The sequence below is a fragment of the Perissodus microlepis genome, chromosome 2, assembly GCF_051167445.1.
Source record: "Perissodus microlepis isolate ML-2025 ecotype Zambia chromosome 2, ASM5116744v1, whole genome shotgun sequence".
Taxonomy (NCBI): Eukaryota; Metazoa; Chordata; class Actinopteri; order Cichliformes; family Cichlidae; genus Perissodus; species Perissodus microlepis.
Window position 1 is genome coordinate 298,856 of NC_140462.1, and position 15,624 is coordinate 314,479.

A 15,624-nucleotide genomic window follows, 5' to 3' on the forward strand; every position below is an offset into this window, starting at 1 on the left:
ATCTGACTCCTTCCGGACACCTCCCAGGCATGCCCTACTGGATGGAGACCCTGGGGCAGACCCAGGACTCGTTGAAGAAATCATATCTCTACACTGCCTTGGAAACGCCTCCGTGTTCCCCCGGATAAACTGGAGGAAGTCTGGGGTTCTCCACTGAGACTGCTGTCCTGAGATCTGAACACGGAGAAATGGCAGAGAGTGGGTGGGTGGATGGATGGTTGGTAGAACCACTGCTAACCAGAGCTTTACCTTTGGAGCAGTTCTAATGCCCTGTTATAGTGAGTACTGAAAAACTGCACAAAGCTGTTTGGATGCTTTGCACTGACACAGTGTACACTGAATCCACGCTGATGCAATCTTTGGTGCCCTGCATGCAAGTGATGACATATGATCAATGTCTTAAATGAAATGAGTAGGTTGTATGGCCTTATTGTGAAGGGGTTGAAATGAGCATTGCCTGCCTGCAGGAGTGTTGCCTGCCTGAAGTTTTCATGTACAAAAGTTATGCTGTTAAGCTGCTTATTATTGCATCTTTAAGTGGACTTCATGCAAGAAAGCCAACAAAGTCAAAACGAGTGATCAAAGCTGCCATTTAATTATTTAGGATCAGGCCTCCTAACCATCTGTGCAAGTGAAAACGTTTCTTTAACGCTACAGGATTGACTGGTTAGCACAGTGTTAGCGACTGAAAAGTAGTGTGATCCTGCATCTAAGACGTACGAGTTTATTTTAATATTCACCTACCTGTTAAGAGCAATGCAAATTTGTGAAAGAAAAATGAGCAAACCCACTGTGAAAGTGGGAGGAGGTGAGTGTTTTTGACTTGTGGGGGAACTCCTCTTAAACTGTCGCAGACTGCATGTGATCCTTGACCTCTAGTGCCTAAAATACTGAACATTATTTACCATCAAATTCTGAGCCTTCCATGGGTGAAGATATTCTTTCTGTGCCACATGTGTAAATGTGCACATGTGAATTTATACTTTGCTTTGATGCAGGCTGTGAAAGTCTGACACTAACAAAGTCACTGTAATAGTCATCAAACATGGCGTGCATGGCTCTAATATAGAGGTGAAATAAAGGAATGACATGGAAATCACACTGCTGAGAAAAGACCTGTAGAGATGTTTTCCTTACTGATCTATGTTTTGAATTGTGATCACCATTTTTAGAAGTATCCCAATTCATGGGCTGCATCCTCCTGAGGACCCGGCCTTCGTGGTCTACGTGGGCCGGGTTCTCAGAAAGTCGGGTTGACCGGAAGTAAACTGCTGTGAAATGGGACGGTCTAGCCTTCAGATTTGCGTCACCGCTGTCTCGGTGGAGTTTAATAAACTCAGCCGTCTGCTCCTTGCTATCTAAAATATAACAAGACACTGGAGTAAACTCTCGACCGTCTCACACTTCTGTTTAATCAGTTTTCTGTTTGACGTTTGCTCAGCTGTGTGAAAACTAATCTCTTACTAATCTTACTAATCTTTCTAATCTAATCTAATAACTTTGATCTCAGCCAAACTGATTTACTCAGGAACAAATAAAACACTGAAAAAGCCAAACAATAACATTTTTAGGGTGTCTAAGTGACTTATATATTACGTTTAACCTGAGTAGTAAAAGTCGGCAGAGATCTGAAAATGATGTGCTGGGAGTTTGCCGTTCTTGGCGGCTCTAGTGACCCTCGAGCTCCCGGCTAGCTATCGAGCTGGTGGGTAACAGACGTCTCCAATAACGTCGGACGTCTTGATAAACCGAGCAGATATTTGATGTTTACACAGCTACTTTCTCGCCTGAAAATATGTTAAACGTTTATTTTGTGACCCAGAAAGATTAATAAGAGTAATATTAAAACTTAGTAGCGGCCGCCATTGTTGAAAACTGGAATTGGCTGGGCCGCGCTATGAATTCTGGGATATGGTGGGCCACAAAGGACACACCCGACCCATACTTCAAATTCGGGGAGAAGGAGGACGCATTTGTCGGCTGCATTCAGCAGAGAGCCTTCAAATTTGGACGGCCTTCGGCGCGTCACTGTGACTTAATCGGCCTACAAATGCGTCCTCAGGAGGATGCAGCCCATGAATTTGGACACGACCATTATTCATGGTGTCTGACATCCAGTCTTGGGTGTAACGCGTTACTTAGTAATGCTGTAATTAAATTACTTTTCCACTGAAAAAGTAGAGTTACTGATTACTGTTCATTTTTAGGTATTTTAATTACAGTTACTTACAATGTACTTGCGTTACATTGTAAAATAATTAAACTCGCTGAATATCATTATTTAATTTCAATAATTTGTCTTCTAAACGTAGAAGTAAACTCTGCTGCTTTAACATCGCTGTAGTGCAGCTGCGCGTCATTTCGCGCCAGTTTGCTGCACAGTCGTTTTCTAAAGCGGAAGCTGTCGGACTGAAGCGAGTGGCTGCTTTATGAAGTGGACATATTCCCGTCTCTTCACTTTTCTGAAACAAGCAGACAAGAACATCACAGTGATATGTAAGCTATGTCCTGGGGAGAAAAAACTATGGGCTGCTGCTCATAGCACGAGTAATCTACTGAAGCGCCTGACACAGAGCATAGACAAACACTTCTGAGTGATTCTTGTTCATCATCCATGGATAACACCGCGGCAGCTCCTGCTAAGCAGCAAAACCTGATTTTACTTCAGCAGCACAGAAAGTGTCTGAAGGTGAGCTTAAAAAATGACTGCAGGCTACATTGTGGAAGAGATGCTACCGCTGCTGTAGAGTCTCCGTCTTTCAAAAAATATTTATTATTTAAAGAGTTTAATTTCTATTGTTTGTCCACTCAAGGTTTATAGGGATTTTAAAAAGTATTTAGTTAAATTACTTATTGAGTAATTAAGTTACTTTTCTGACACAGTAATTAGATAAGTATTTTAAATACAATATTGATTAAGTAATTAGTAATTAATTACTTTTTTAAAGTAACTTACCCAACATTGCTGACATCTAATGGCTGTATGATTGATGCTTACACAAATAGCATTAAAGCTCTGACCTTATGTAAATACCTGTTGTATCTTATTTGCCTGTTGTTCCCATTAACTGTTTTTCCACACACATATAACAGCTTACAAAAGCAAAGAACGACCGAGTCAGATGGTAGATGTATAAGCACACAGTGTGTGTCTGTGTCACCACAAAGTTAGACAATAACAACAGAGAAACACTTGCAGAGAAACCTGCACAAGAACGCTTACAGGAACTCGACCCCGTGAAGAAACTGAATTCTCTCGCCTCCCTGACAAGAACAACAAAGACTCACCTGAAATGTGACCTGAGGCTCAGTCAGAGCACACTCACCTGTCTAACTGGGCTTTGTCTTATGGAAGAATAAGTCTTGAAATCCTTTGCTTGATCAAGAGCAGAACACATTTCTTGAATAGTTACTGTAGCTGCAGGTGTAACTGCCCTGAAACTGGTCTGATCATTGGACTTTGGCTAAAGACAGGAGTCACAGGGAAAACTGTGACACAAACATACAGACGACACACAAACCAGAACAGCACTGCTGTTGTACCACACTGTTACAGTCTGATTAATATTCAACCCTACACTGGTCGAAGTAAGAACACAAATGTTTAGCTCAGCTGAGTCTTTTTCACTTTTCTTTGTTCCTGTGCTTTTATTAACTTGGGCCTTTATTCGTCATTGGAAAGTCTTATTCCTATAACCATGGTGACGATCTGGGTAAACACTATAACAATACTTTTTGAATCACCTGGGATGTGTGTCTGCTTTACTTAAAAGTATTTGGTAATAAACAAGACAGAGCGCTAGCAAACCACTGGAAGAAATGCACAGAATATAGATGATATGAGCACTGTAAGGTAAATGTAAGGGCTCTGATCCAGGGTTCAAAATGAAAGAACATCTCCGAGCTTCTTTACTGAGCCAAGCACAGATTCTGACAGACTGATGGATAAAGGAAGTTAGAGGAGATAAAATTAACATCTTGATGGCAAAAAACAGTCACATGAGGAAGATGCCAAACAAACTTACATTTGTCTGCAGGTTTTCCTGCTGTGTTTTGTGCTTTTCTGCCAACCTGGGACACAAAGAGTGTCACAGCTGAGAATCTTCTAGACCCAAAAAGCCAACCGAGGCAGAATAAGTTAAAATCAAAATTCAAAGGTTTTATTTACAACAACAATATTAAGAATGAGAATGGCAAAGATAACTGAGCTGGCACAGAGAAACACAGCCAGCCAGGACTCTGACAAAGAAACAGTGGCTCCGGCTAATCCCAGCAAACACCTCGGTTTATCCTCTCAGAGTTTATGTGTCTTGAAGTTTTTCCCAAATCTGCTGCAAAGGAGTAAAAAGGAACCACACAGACTTTGAGTTTGAATTCACTGTTACTATTCTACAGCACTGTGGTTGAACCTGGATGACACCAAAATATACAATTGTCTTAATGTCATGATCCAATCACTGCTCGAGCCTGCCAAACCAGTCAAGATGTTTATTTTCCTGTTTCTCAGTCATGTTGGTCTGTTCTCTAATGCCAGGAAACCTGCTGCATTCAGCCAGTGCAAATATAAGAACTTGTGATTTGTTGGGGTTCAGCGTCATGCACAAGGATACTTCAGCATATAGACTGGAGGAACTGGGAATTAAACAACTGACCTTATGATTAGTAGACCACCCACTTTTCCACCTCAGTCATAGCTGCATCAAATGATGTACCCCCTCTGGGGTTAAGCTGGCTAACTGCAAGCTCTGCGTAGGCCTCACTCTTGACTGGTCGTGTCCCCATCACTGCAGATGCAGCTTCAGTCCTCATGTCCCTTCTGTGAACGTCTGCCTGAATTCTTTCAGCGTACTCACACCTGGGCAGGAATATTGTCCCATTATGAAGGCTGTCCATCGTTTTCTGGCATTCTGCTGTGGGCTCAGGTATGGTGGGGGGCCTGAGCAAGCCCCAGGCTCCAGGCCCCGACAAGCAGCCACCAGGAGTGAGCTGGTGGGTACCTGGACGCCCATCCCCGGACACCAAGAACCACCAATGCACCGATGTCTGAGGGCGTCTGCCACTGGCAAAATAAACTTTTAACATATTTTCAGGCGAGAATGTAGCTGTGTAAACTTCAAATATCTGCTCGGTTTATCCAGACATCGCGTATTTGCAAAAGTGCTCCGATGTTTTCGGAGACATCTGTTATCCATTTTTGTAAAGTGAGTCATTTCTTCACGCTGCACTGCTACACCAGATCTTGGAGATCATCCACCTGCCCACTTTAACCCCTAAATGGGACAAAGGTTAACCTTGCACCTCTCCTTACATTTTCTGCAGTTCATATGTGAAAACTGCGTTTAGAATGAAAACAACATCTTTAAAGATTTAAAAAGTTTCTGAAAACAGTTCTATTAAAAAGTTCTATTGAAAAAAGTCATACTTCAAAAACCATGTTCTATAAAAATCTTAAGCATTGTAACTTTTGATTCAGTTATATTCAAGTAATAGAAAATTGTTCATCTTTGTGTTTCTGTATTCTTCTTTTAGAGAAATCTGAAAATTTGTGACCGTAGCTTAGCAGGCAAGACATGAATGAGTATCCATGGTGACAAATGTTTGGTCAACAGTAAGAAACATTTGCACTGTCCATTGTAAAAATGTATATATTCATACACACCTGCTTCACACAGAGTGCCCTCTGCTGCTGAGAATCTGAAGTGATACTGTGTGGTAAATTGTGACTGCTTAGGAGGTGAACTGGGACAAGGGCCCTCCAGAAGTCCTAGCATGCTTTAACCTACCTCTGCGCTTTGCAACATGCTGATGATGCACTGCCCATCAGCAAATAAGCCCTAAAGAAGGCTACACTCTAAAAAGTAATTCAGAGGCTTAGTAAATATCACTATAAATATAAGTTAGATGAGCCTGATAAAATCTATGAATATCCTTTTAGTAATTATTTGAGTTTGATAAATTGAAATAAATGTCTAAAATGTTAACGTATGTGTTTGTGTTAAATTAAGGTATTTATTTACATTTATCTCAGACAAGAAATTCAGTATGTGGTTCACAGAATACCTTCTTTGCATGTACTTAATATTTTTGTTTAAAATTGAATCAAAATATGCAGAGATGGGCAGTAACGCGTTACTGTAATCCGATTACTTTTTTCAAGTAACGAGTAAAGTAAGGGATTACTATTGCAAAAACGGTAATTAGATTACCGTTACTTTCCCGTAGGAACGCTGCGTTACTGCGTTACTAAAACCGTGATTTTTTTGCGAGAATGTCTCATGACAGTGACGTAAGCGAGTGCGACGTTGGTGACAACAGCTGTGTGCAGATCAACAATGGATCATATAAGGAGTGCGGAGAGACTATGAGCGTGCAGCGTTTAAAGCGTGGAAGTACTGACCTTACTTTGAGTTTGATTCCATAAAAAGTGACAAAAACATTAGCGTCCGCTGTGCGTGGGAAGAAAACTTATTGTTACACCGAAAAAAAACCCTAAACTTCCAAGCAAGCAGCTACCACGTAATGGGAAATTCACAGAGAAACTGCCGTATCCTTCCACTGACCGCTGCGGCACACCTGCACCAGGATAAACCTCCGCCTGCCCCACTCCTGCTTTACAGGTGAAAATAGAGCAAAAGGACCGCTAGTCTTTGACTTTATTTATTTTCTGCTGTGTTTTACTTGCATCTATTTGAAAGAGTGAGTGTAAACACACACACAAAAAAAATTATTTTATGTGCTGGAATGTGCAGAAAATAGGTTTAAATGTTAAATAAATTTCTTCCAGTCAGAGAATGTTGCATATAATTAAATTTTTGCTTGATGCATAAAGTTAAAAGATTAAAACTAATAAAACAAGTTTTAAAAAGAGACTTTTCCATTTGATTACATTTTGTATGATGGATTATGTAGAAAAAGTAGAATTGGGCTGACAGATCTATCGCTTTATCACCTATTCAGGTTGTAAATCGTGTTTTTAAAAAGTAACTAAGTAACTAAGTAATTAATTACTTTTGAAAATAAGTAATCAGTAAAGTAACAGGATTACTTTTTGGGGAAAGTAATCAGTAATTAGTTACTGATTACTTTTTTCAAGTAACTTGACCAACACTGAAAATATGTGAGAAATAGGTACCTATACTGATCAGTATCTCGTACTAAAATCATTAATTATTCAAATCAATATTATTTACTACAACTGAAAAGTGTAAGTAAAGCACGATAATGTAGAGTGATTGAGTACCATGAGCCTTTTTCATTGTTTTGTTCATTTTGTTTTTTAAATACTCTGAGCGTTTGTGTTTGCTCTCCTGGTTTGACATTTATCCTTCAAGTATGTGAGGCTTTGAGCTAAAAGGGAAAAGGCTATTGTCTTTTTAGTGCTTCTTTATTGTGAGTTATTGCCATGTTTATGAAAATTACATTTTCATTTGGAAAAATGTTAACATGGGGTCATTTTTCATACATGTATTATGAAACACACAACTACATATTAGTTTGTTTGGTTTTGTAGACTTAGACTACCAGAGAAATACAATAACATTCATATTTGAATGTTAGGGGGCGATCGTGGCTCAAGAGTTGGCAGTTCGTCTTGTAATCGGAAGGTTGCCGGTTCGAGCCCCGGCACCAACAGTCTCGGTCGCTACTGGTTGCCTACTGGTGGTGGTCAGAGGGCCCGGTGGTGCCAGTGCCCGGCAGCCTTGCCTCTGTCAGTGCTCCCCAGGGTGGCTGTGGCTGCAATGTAGCTGCCATCACCAGTGTGTGTGGATGACTGAATGTAGTGTAAAGTGCTTTGGGGTCCTTAGGGACTAAGTAAAGCGCTATACAAATACAGGCCATTTACCATATTTAATATTAAGTACAATTTTGATTACATTGCATTGAGTTTACAATATTAAGAAAATGGAACAAAATTTTGGAATAACTGACCATCTACAGGGTGGGCCATTTATCTGGATACACCGTAATAACATGGGAATGGTTGGTGATACTAAAGTCCTGTTTGTGGCACATTAGTATATGTGAGGGGGCAAACTCCTCAAGATGGGTGGTGACCATGGTGGCCATTTAGAAGTCGGCCATCTTGGATACAACTTTTGTTTTTTCAATAGGAAGAGGGCCATGTGACACATCAAACTTATTGGTAATGTCACAAGAAAAACAATAGTGTGCTTGGTTTCAACATAACTTTATTCTTTCATGAGTTATTTACAAGTTTCTGACCACTTATAAAATGTGTTCAATGTGCTGCCCATTGTGTTGGATTGTCAATGCAACCCTCTCCCCCCACTCTTCACACACTGATAGCAACACCGCAGGAGAAATGCCAGCACAGGCATCCAGTATCCGTAGTTTCAGGTGCTGCACATCTCGTATCTTCACACCATAGACAATTGCCTTCAGATGACCCCAAAGATAAAAGTCTAAGGGGGTCAGATCGGGAGACTTTGGGGGCCATTCACTGGCCCACGACGACCAATCCACTTTCCAGGAAACTGCTACCAATAAGTTTGATGTGTCACATGGCCCTCTTCCTATTGAAAAAACAAAAGTATATAGTCAAATATATAGTCATATATAGTCAAATAAAATTTAAAAAAAAAAGTTCATTTACCTGTTACTACCACACACCAAATCCAGTCGTTGGTACTTGCTGGCTTGTGTAGCCACTAGGTAACAAAAGTTCAACACTGCCCCTAGCATCCTGGAGCACTTCTGTTGTCTTTTGTACGTGTTTTGAGTTTTTATGTGCTTCTGAGTTTTTACGTGCTTCGGAGTTTTTACGTGTTTTGGAGTTTTTACGTGTTTCGGAGTTTGTACGTGCTTCGGAGTTTGTACATGCTTCAGGGTTCGTACGTGATTTGAAGTTTGTACATGCTTTGTCTCTAGGGGCCACCGTAAATATACTTTTATTTATTTACGCCACATAAAATGTAATAAATAAATCATATAATACAAAAACCTACTACTCACAGTTCAACTTTTAACTATTTAAATTTTCATCTTTTTCCTTTTAAACCAATTTAAAGTGAAACAACACAAAACACTGCAAATCACAACACAATTAAATATAAATTAAAATATGAAAACAAAAAGAAGATGCACATTCTCTGTCATATGGACCTGTATGTATAAACTTTCTGAATCCTTTATCATCTGCAACTGAAAATAGTTGTGGATGATTACTATACCTTTCTAATGTGACTTTGTTGTCCCTGGCTCTCTTTCTCTGTCTCTCCCTCCTGCTCTGTTCCTGTGCTACTGAGTGCAACTACCGCCCCTCTTCCCAGCATAAAGCACAAGGCTGGCATGCTGAGTGAAGCCGCAAAAAGTGCGAGAGAGAGGGTGAGAGAAAGGGAAAAAAAACCCCACGGCTCGCGATAAGGAGCCGGCTCGCGTCGTTCACGTCAAAGACGTAAGAGCCATTTCGTTAGCGACCGACCCATCACTAGTAGCCGGCGCTAGCCGCAACCTGAATTCCCCTTCCACTGTTTATTAGCTCCTGCGTCACAGTGCTGACAGGTAAAAGCCTATGCTTGGAACCCAAGATTTTTTTTTCTTTGCCTTGTACTATCGTACAGGGCAGTAAAGAAACTCGCCAGGACAAATTCTTTATTGCCCTGTACAATACAAATTGTGCCTGCAGCACACCCATTGAGTACCATGGTGTTGCTCAAATATCCTTTCTGTTTTCTCAGATATGCATTGAGATGGCCGAACCTGGTGGATTAACACAGGTGATGGAGAGGACTATTTATCTGCTTGGTAAGTGTGTCCCACAATCAGAAGTGAGAAAAAGAGGAAATTTATTTTACACTGTGTTTTTTCATTTTCTTTAAAGTGTCTTCATGTCTGTCTGACCTTGTGCTTTTTTCTCTCCTCTTCATAGGAGTAAAGCTGGACGTATTGAGTCGTGAGTATCTTTCTTTTTCAGGTTTAGTGGCAGAGTCAAATATACCATACACTCCTCAAGGTCGTCTATAGTAAACAGTTCCCAAAGATGCAAAAAGAGAAGAATGTGATTTAGATATAAGCAACTCTAGATTAGGAATTTGAAATGGAATTTCTTATTTCACATTAACATTTTGTGACAACAAACCTCTTTTCGTGGTAACCTGCTGGCATCTTTGCTTTTAAATTCAGTTTGAAGAGCCTGAAACAGCATCTGCAAGACTCTGGTGACTAACCTCAAAATGAAAACCAAGAAGACCGCAGAATGGACTGATGCAGTGACCAAAGGTGACTGCCAGGCGGAGAGCCAGAGGACCGAGGAGGAAGCAGTGACCCAGCCCGATGCTGCAGTGTCCTGATGACGAGACACAGTGTCACGATCCTGGGTCTTTTGACCCAGCATTTTGAGTTTTAGTTTATGTTTAAGCCCTTCAGGTTTTCTAAGTTCATTTTTATCATGCCTAGGTTGTTCTAGTTCTTTGTTATTGGATTCCCCTTGTGTCTTCCACCCATGTCAAGTCTCCCTCGCCCTTCGTGTGTTTCATGTCTGTGTCTTACGTTTTCAAGTTCAGGTTGTCATGTCTGCGTCTTATGTTTCCTGTTTTATTTTGAAGAGGTCTGGTGTTCCTGTGTTCATCGTGTTTACTTTTACTCTTCCACTGTGAGTCGTTATGTTCATGTGTGTCAGCTGTTCCCCCGTGTGTTCCCAGTTCTCTCATTAGCCTCCTGTGTGTATTTAGTCTGTGCGTTCTCATTCAGTCTTGGTCGTATCGTCTGTGTTGTTCCCATGCCAAGTCCTGTGTTCAGGTTTTCATATATATATATATGTTCATCATCGCCATGTTTAGAGTTTTGTTTTTCTGTTTGCCAGGGTTTTTCATAGTTCGTGCTTCCTTTCTAGTTTACCCAGTTTAGGTTATTGTTTAGTTTGCGTTGTTTTTGCCCTTTTATTTTGTACTGTTCTGTCTGCCTTAATAAACAGCTCATCAGTTAAGTTTGAGTTTTAGAATGTCTGGAGCACTTCTGTTGTCTTTTGTACGTGTTTTGGAGTTTGTACGTGTTTTCGTTCGTGCTTTTATTTTGAAGGCAGCCCATTGAAACGGAAATCGTTGCGCTGGGTCACGTGGCTAGCGTTTAGCGTTTCCTTTCCGTTAGCAAAGTTGTAGATTGCAAGAAGTTTTTCTCGAGTATACATTTGAGCACACCAGAACAAAGGGATTACACACATATAAAGCACGGTATGTACACCGAGTTGTAAGGGGAAAAAAAACAACCAAAAACAGGCTTGTAGGCTTGTGAAATGGGACAGTCTAGCCTCCCTCGCGCTGCCCAGGTTGCCTAGCAACCATTATACTAAAAGCGGGAAACGTTTCATGCAGCTTTGTTTGTATAATGGTTGCCTAGCAACCATTTTACTAAAAGCGGGAAACGTTTCATGCAGCTTTGTTTGTGTCACGGTTCTGGGTCCGTTGGACCCAGTATTTTGAGTTCATTATGTTTTGGTTTAATTTTGCATCATGGATTGTTTTCTTGTTCTCTTGTTGTGGTTGTGATGATTATTATTAGAGTTTCATGTTTCTGTTATTCATGTTTTAGGAATTGTGGCTTCATGTATAGTTCAGTTCCATGTGTCATTTTCTGTCTCTGTGTTGAGTCCGTGTCTCTGAGTTGTGATTCATGTTTGCTGTTTTATTGTGAAAGTCTTTGTCTTATGTTAGTGTGTGCAGCTTTGTTCCCCCTGTCTCGTTAGCCCTGATCTCTCCCAGCTGTGTCTCCCTCCTGTTGCCGATTCCCCCGTTACTACCCTGTGTATATAAGCCCTGTGTTTTTCCATGCTCGGTGTCGCGTCGTACCCTCAGATCCTGCCTGTGTGTTCCAGTTAGTGTTTTCATGTTTGGTTTCTGTTTTGTTGGTGCCAGTAATAAAGCTGTGGTTTTCAGTTATATTTCCGTCTCAGAGTCCTGCACTTGGATCCACATCTCCACCTCCCCGCACACAGAGCCCTGACAGAACGACGCGACCAGCAATGGATCCAGCGGACTCACTGTGGAAGCGCAGCTCCCGTTTTGATGGGACCCGGCTAGCGCTTGGAGGGCCTCCGTGCTGCCGTTCCTCGCTAGCAGCCTACCCTTCGGCCCACTCGTCTGCTTCCTCCCCGCGGACGCCCCGGTCTCGCAGAAAACGCTCCAGCCGGTCCCGGGAGGATTACTACGAGCCTGCCAGCAACCAGCCTACGCCTGCTCAGGCATTCTATAAGATGTTAGGGATTATTATCGTGCCACCCGACTCACCCAGCGTTTCCACATCATCGTGTTTCTCCGGTTCGGGAAAATAAAAGTTTTCATTTTAAGAACTATTATTTTCCCATTGGTTCAGAAGACTGTGCTCCTGATGTTCTTTCAGATCCAGGAGCTAAGACTGTTTCGTCTGGAACTGTTTATTCTGGGGCTATGTTTATTCAGTCAGCTGCCTGTCCGCTTTCAGCTCAGTTACCTGCTCAGCAACCACCTGTAGCACAGTTTCCAGTGTCACCTGCTCAGCAGCCATCTTCAGCTAAGTCTCCAGTCTCCAGAGCTGCTTTAAATCAGCAAAATACACCGCTCTGACAGCGAAAACACAGTAAACTGAATATAAAAAGAAAAGTTGTGATATTTTATGGCTCTGATCTCATATTTGTGCTCCTCACTGTGCTACAGACATTCAGCCTGGTGGCAGTAATATATTTTACATATGTGGTGTTTAATAAATGCTCCGTTGGTGCGATGACTATATCCCACACCATCACCAGCCTGAAATTTTGATACAAGGCAGGATGGATCCAAGATTTCTGACCCTACCATCCTAATGTCACAGCAGAAACTGAGATTCAACAGACCAGGCAGCGTTTTTATTTTACAGCGTTGCTGAGCCTGTGTGAATTGTACCCTCAGTTTTGCGTTCTTAGCTTAGAGAAGTCGAACCCAGTGTGGTCTTCTGCTGCTGTAGCTCATCTGCTTCAGTGTTGGATGTGCTGTGCGTTCAGAGATACTCTTGTGCATTGTAATAAGTGGTTGTTTGGCTTGCTCTGGCCTTCCGATCAGCGTGAAGCAGTTATTTCATTCTCCTCTAAACTCAAAAATGCATTTCCTCCAGGGAACTGCCACTCACTGGATATTTTCTGTTTCGGACGATTTTATGTAAACCCTAGAGATGCTTCTGTGGGGAAATCCCAGCAGATCAGCAGTCTTTGAAATGCTAAGATCAGCAAACATGCCACGTTTGAGTGACTTAAATTATTTTTCTTCTTCATTCTGATGCTCAGTTTGAATTTCAGCAGGTCATCTGACCATGTCTACACACCTAAATCACTAAGTTGCTGCCATGTGATTGGCTGATTAGAGAGTTACATTAATGAGCAGTCAAACAGGTGTACCTAATAAAGTGGCCGATGAATGTTTCAGCTTTTCAAGTAAATCGAAATCATTTGTTCAATTATTATTGAGTTATAATTTAATGTTTGAATATTTTATAAACCCAGTGGCTCCTGTAGCAGATTTGTTGATGATTAACGTGTCGCTCTTTTCATTTTCAGTTGTGGGTAAACGCAGGAGGTCAGACGCACACACTCTAAATTCAAATTTGTTGTTAATACTTGTCTAATCTTCCTGTTTCTGCTTCTCTGCAGGTCAGGAGTTTGTGGTCCCTAAATCAGGATTTTTCTGTAACACCTGCTGTTTTCTACCTGAATGAGAAGACCGCCAAGGAAGTCCACTGCTGCAGCCAGAAACACTACGACAACCTGCAGGTACGCACGCACATACATATACACGATTCAGCACACAAAATCACACTGTTGGCCTAACGATGTTTGTTTTCTCACTTTTCTGTTTTTTAGAAATATTATGAGGAACGTCGACAAAGAGCTACAAAAACTTTGTCTCAGACGTCTCCAGGCTTCGTTTCTGACTGATGGACCTGATCTACTGTATTTTTAACACATAACTGTGGAGAATGTGTATATATATGTATATGTGTGTGTATGTGTGTCCTGGATGACTGTGTATATGTTTGCGGTTTTGTGATTTGTTTCTTATTTCCTGTTTTACTTTGAAAGTTCATGTCTTATGTCAGTGTGTTCAGTTTTACCTCTCCGCTGTCTCGTTAGCCTAATTTCTCCCAGCTGTGTCTCCTGTTGCCCATTCTCTAATTACTCCCCTGTGTATTTAAGCCCTGTGTTTTCCTGTGCTCCCTGTCGCGTCGTACCTTCAACCTGCTGTGTGTTTGTAATGTCCAGTCCTCCAGCACCTCGGTTTAGAGTTTTGTTTTCCTTTTGTAAGTTTCATTTTGTCAATCGTGCTTCCAGCAATAAAACTGCGTTTTCAGTTTATTCCCGTCTCCAAGAGTCCTGCATTTTTGGGTCCACCACTTCTTCTTGCCTGCCACACAGCCAACCATGACAACAGCAGAATCTAGTATAACATGGAAACACCTACCTGAAACACAGACTTTAATTATTTTAAGTACTTGAGTAAATGTTCCCACTACTATCTGCACTCCTGAAGATATTTATACTAGTGAGAGAACTCTGAGCTCCTCCGCTTCATGTGAGATTCACTTTCTACTGTTTCTTTTCTTTCTTTTTTAAACCCCTTTCCATTGCATTAATGTCTTGAAATACCAGGAAACCAAGCATCTGCCTCTGGAGACTTTTGACTCAAAAGGCAATAAAAACCAAAACAAATGTAAAAAAAAATGAATACAGGAAAAATTACATTTTCACAAATGTCAAAACATTTTTTTAATTAAAATTCCTCTTTTTTTCCTATTAAAAAGTTGTAAAAATGAGTCCAAGGCCATGATGCCATAGCAGAGGATGTACTTCCTGAGGGAGCTGAAGAAATTCAACCTGCCAACACAGATGATGATGCAATTCTACACTGCAATCATCGAGTCCATCCTCACCTCCTGCATCACCGTGTGGTACGCTGGAGCCACTATCAGGGACAGTGGCGGTCCTAGCCTGTTTGGCGCCACGGGCGAACACTCTCTCTGCCCAATGGTGTGCTTGGTTATCCTTTCATGAGTTATTTACAAGTTTCTCTTTGTTCACAGCCATTGACATGTCGAAGAGGTTAACATGTTAGGAGCGGATCGAAATTGTGTTGATATCTGGTGAACGCAGTAACCGGGTCATTGCAGCAGATTTCAATGCAAGACACCCTACGAGACCACCCATCTCCCATGCTACAGTCAGCAAACTGCTTGCTAAGTTTTGTGAAACTGGTTCAGTGTTGGATTTGCCAAAATGTGGACGCAAGAAAACTGTCACTAATGAAGAAACATCAGTGGCTGTCCTAGCTTCATTCAGCAAGAGCCCACAGCGACTCGCCGCATGTCACTGGAGAGTGGCATTAGTCGAACATCCCTTGGGCGGATATTAGCTACTCACAAATGGCACCCTTACAAACTCCAGCTACTGCAGCATCTCAACGAGGATGACCCAGATCGGTGCACAGAATTTGCAGAATGGGCAAAACAAAAATTGGAACAGGACCCTCAGTTCACGCAGAAGATTTTGTTCAGTGATGAGGCAAACTTTTATGTGAATGGTGAAGTTAACAAACAAAACCACCACTATTGGTCTGACACTAACCCACATTGGATGGATCCCTCCAAGACTGTTGGAACAACAAA

At 41.4% G+C, this 15,624-nt stretch overlaps 1 long non-coding RNA gene across 1 annotated transcript; it reads left to right on the forward strand.

The window, feature by feature from the left end:
• Positions 1–10,200: 10,200 nt before the first annotated feature.
• LOC146391970 (uncharacterized) lies at positions 10,201–14,317 on the forward strand. Its single transcript, XR_014801316.1, has 2 exons — positions 10,201–13,735; positions 13,826–14,317. It is a non-coding gene; the product is annotated as an uncharacterized LOC146391970 (long non-coding RNA).
• Positions 14,318–15,624: the final 1,307 nt, after the last annotated feature.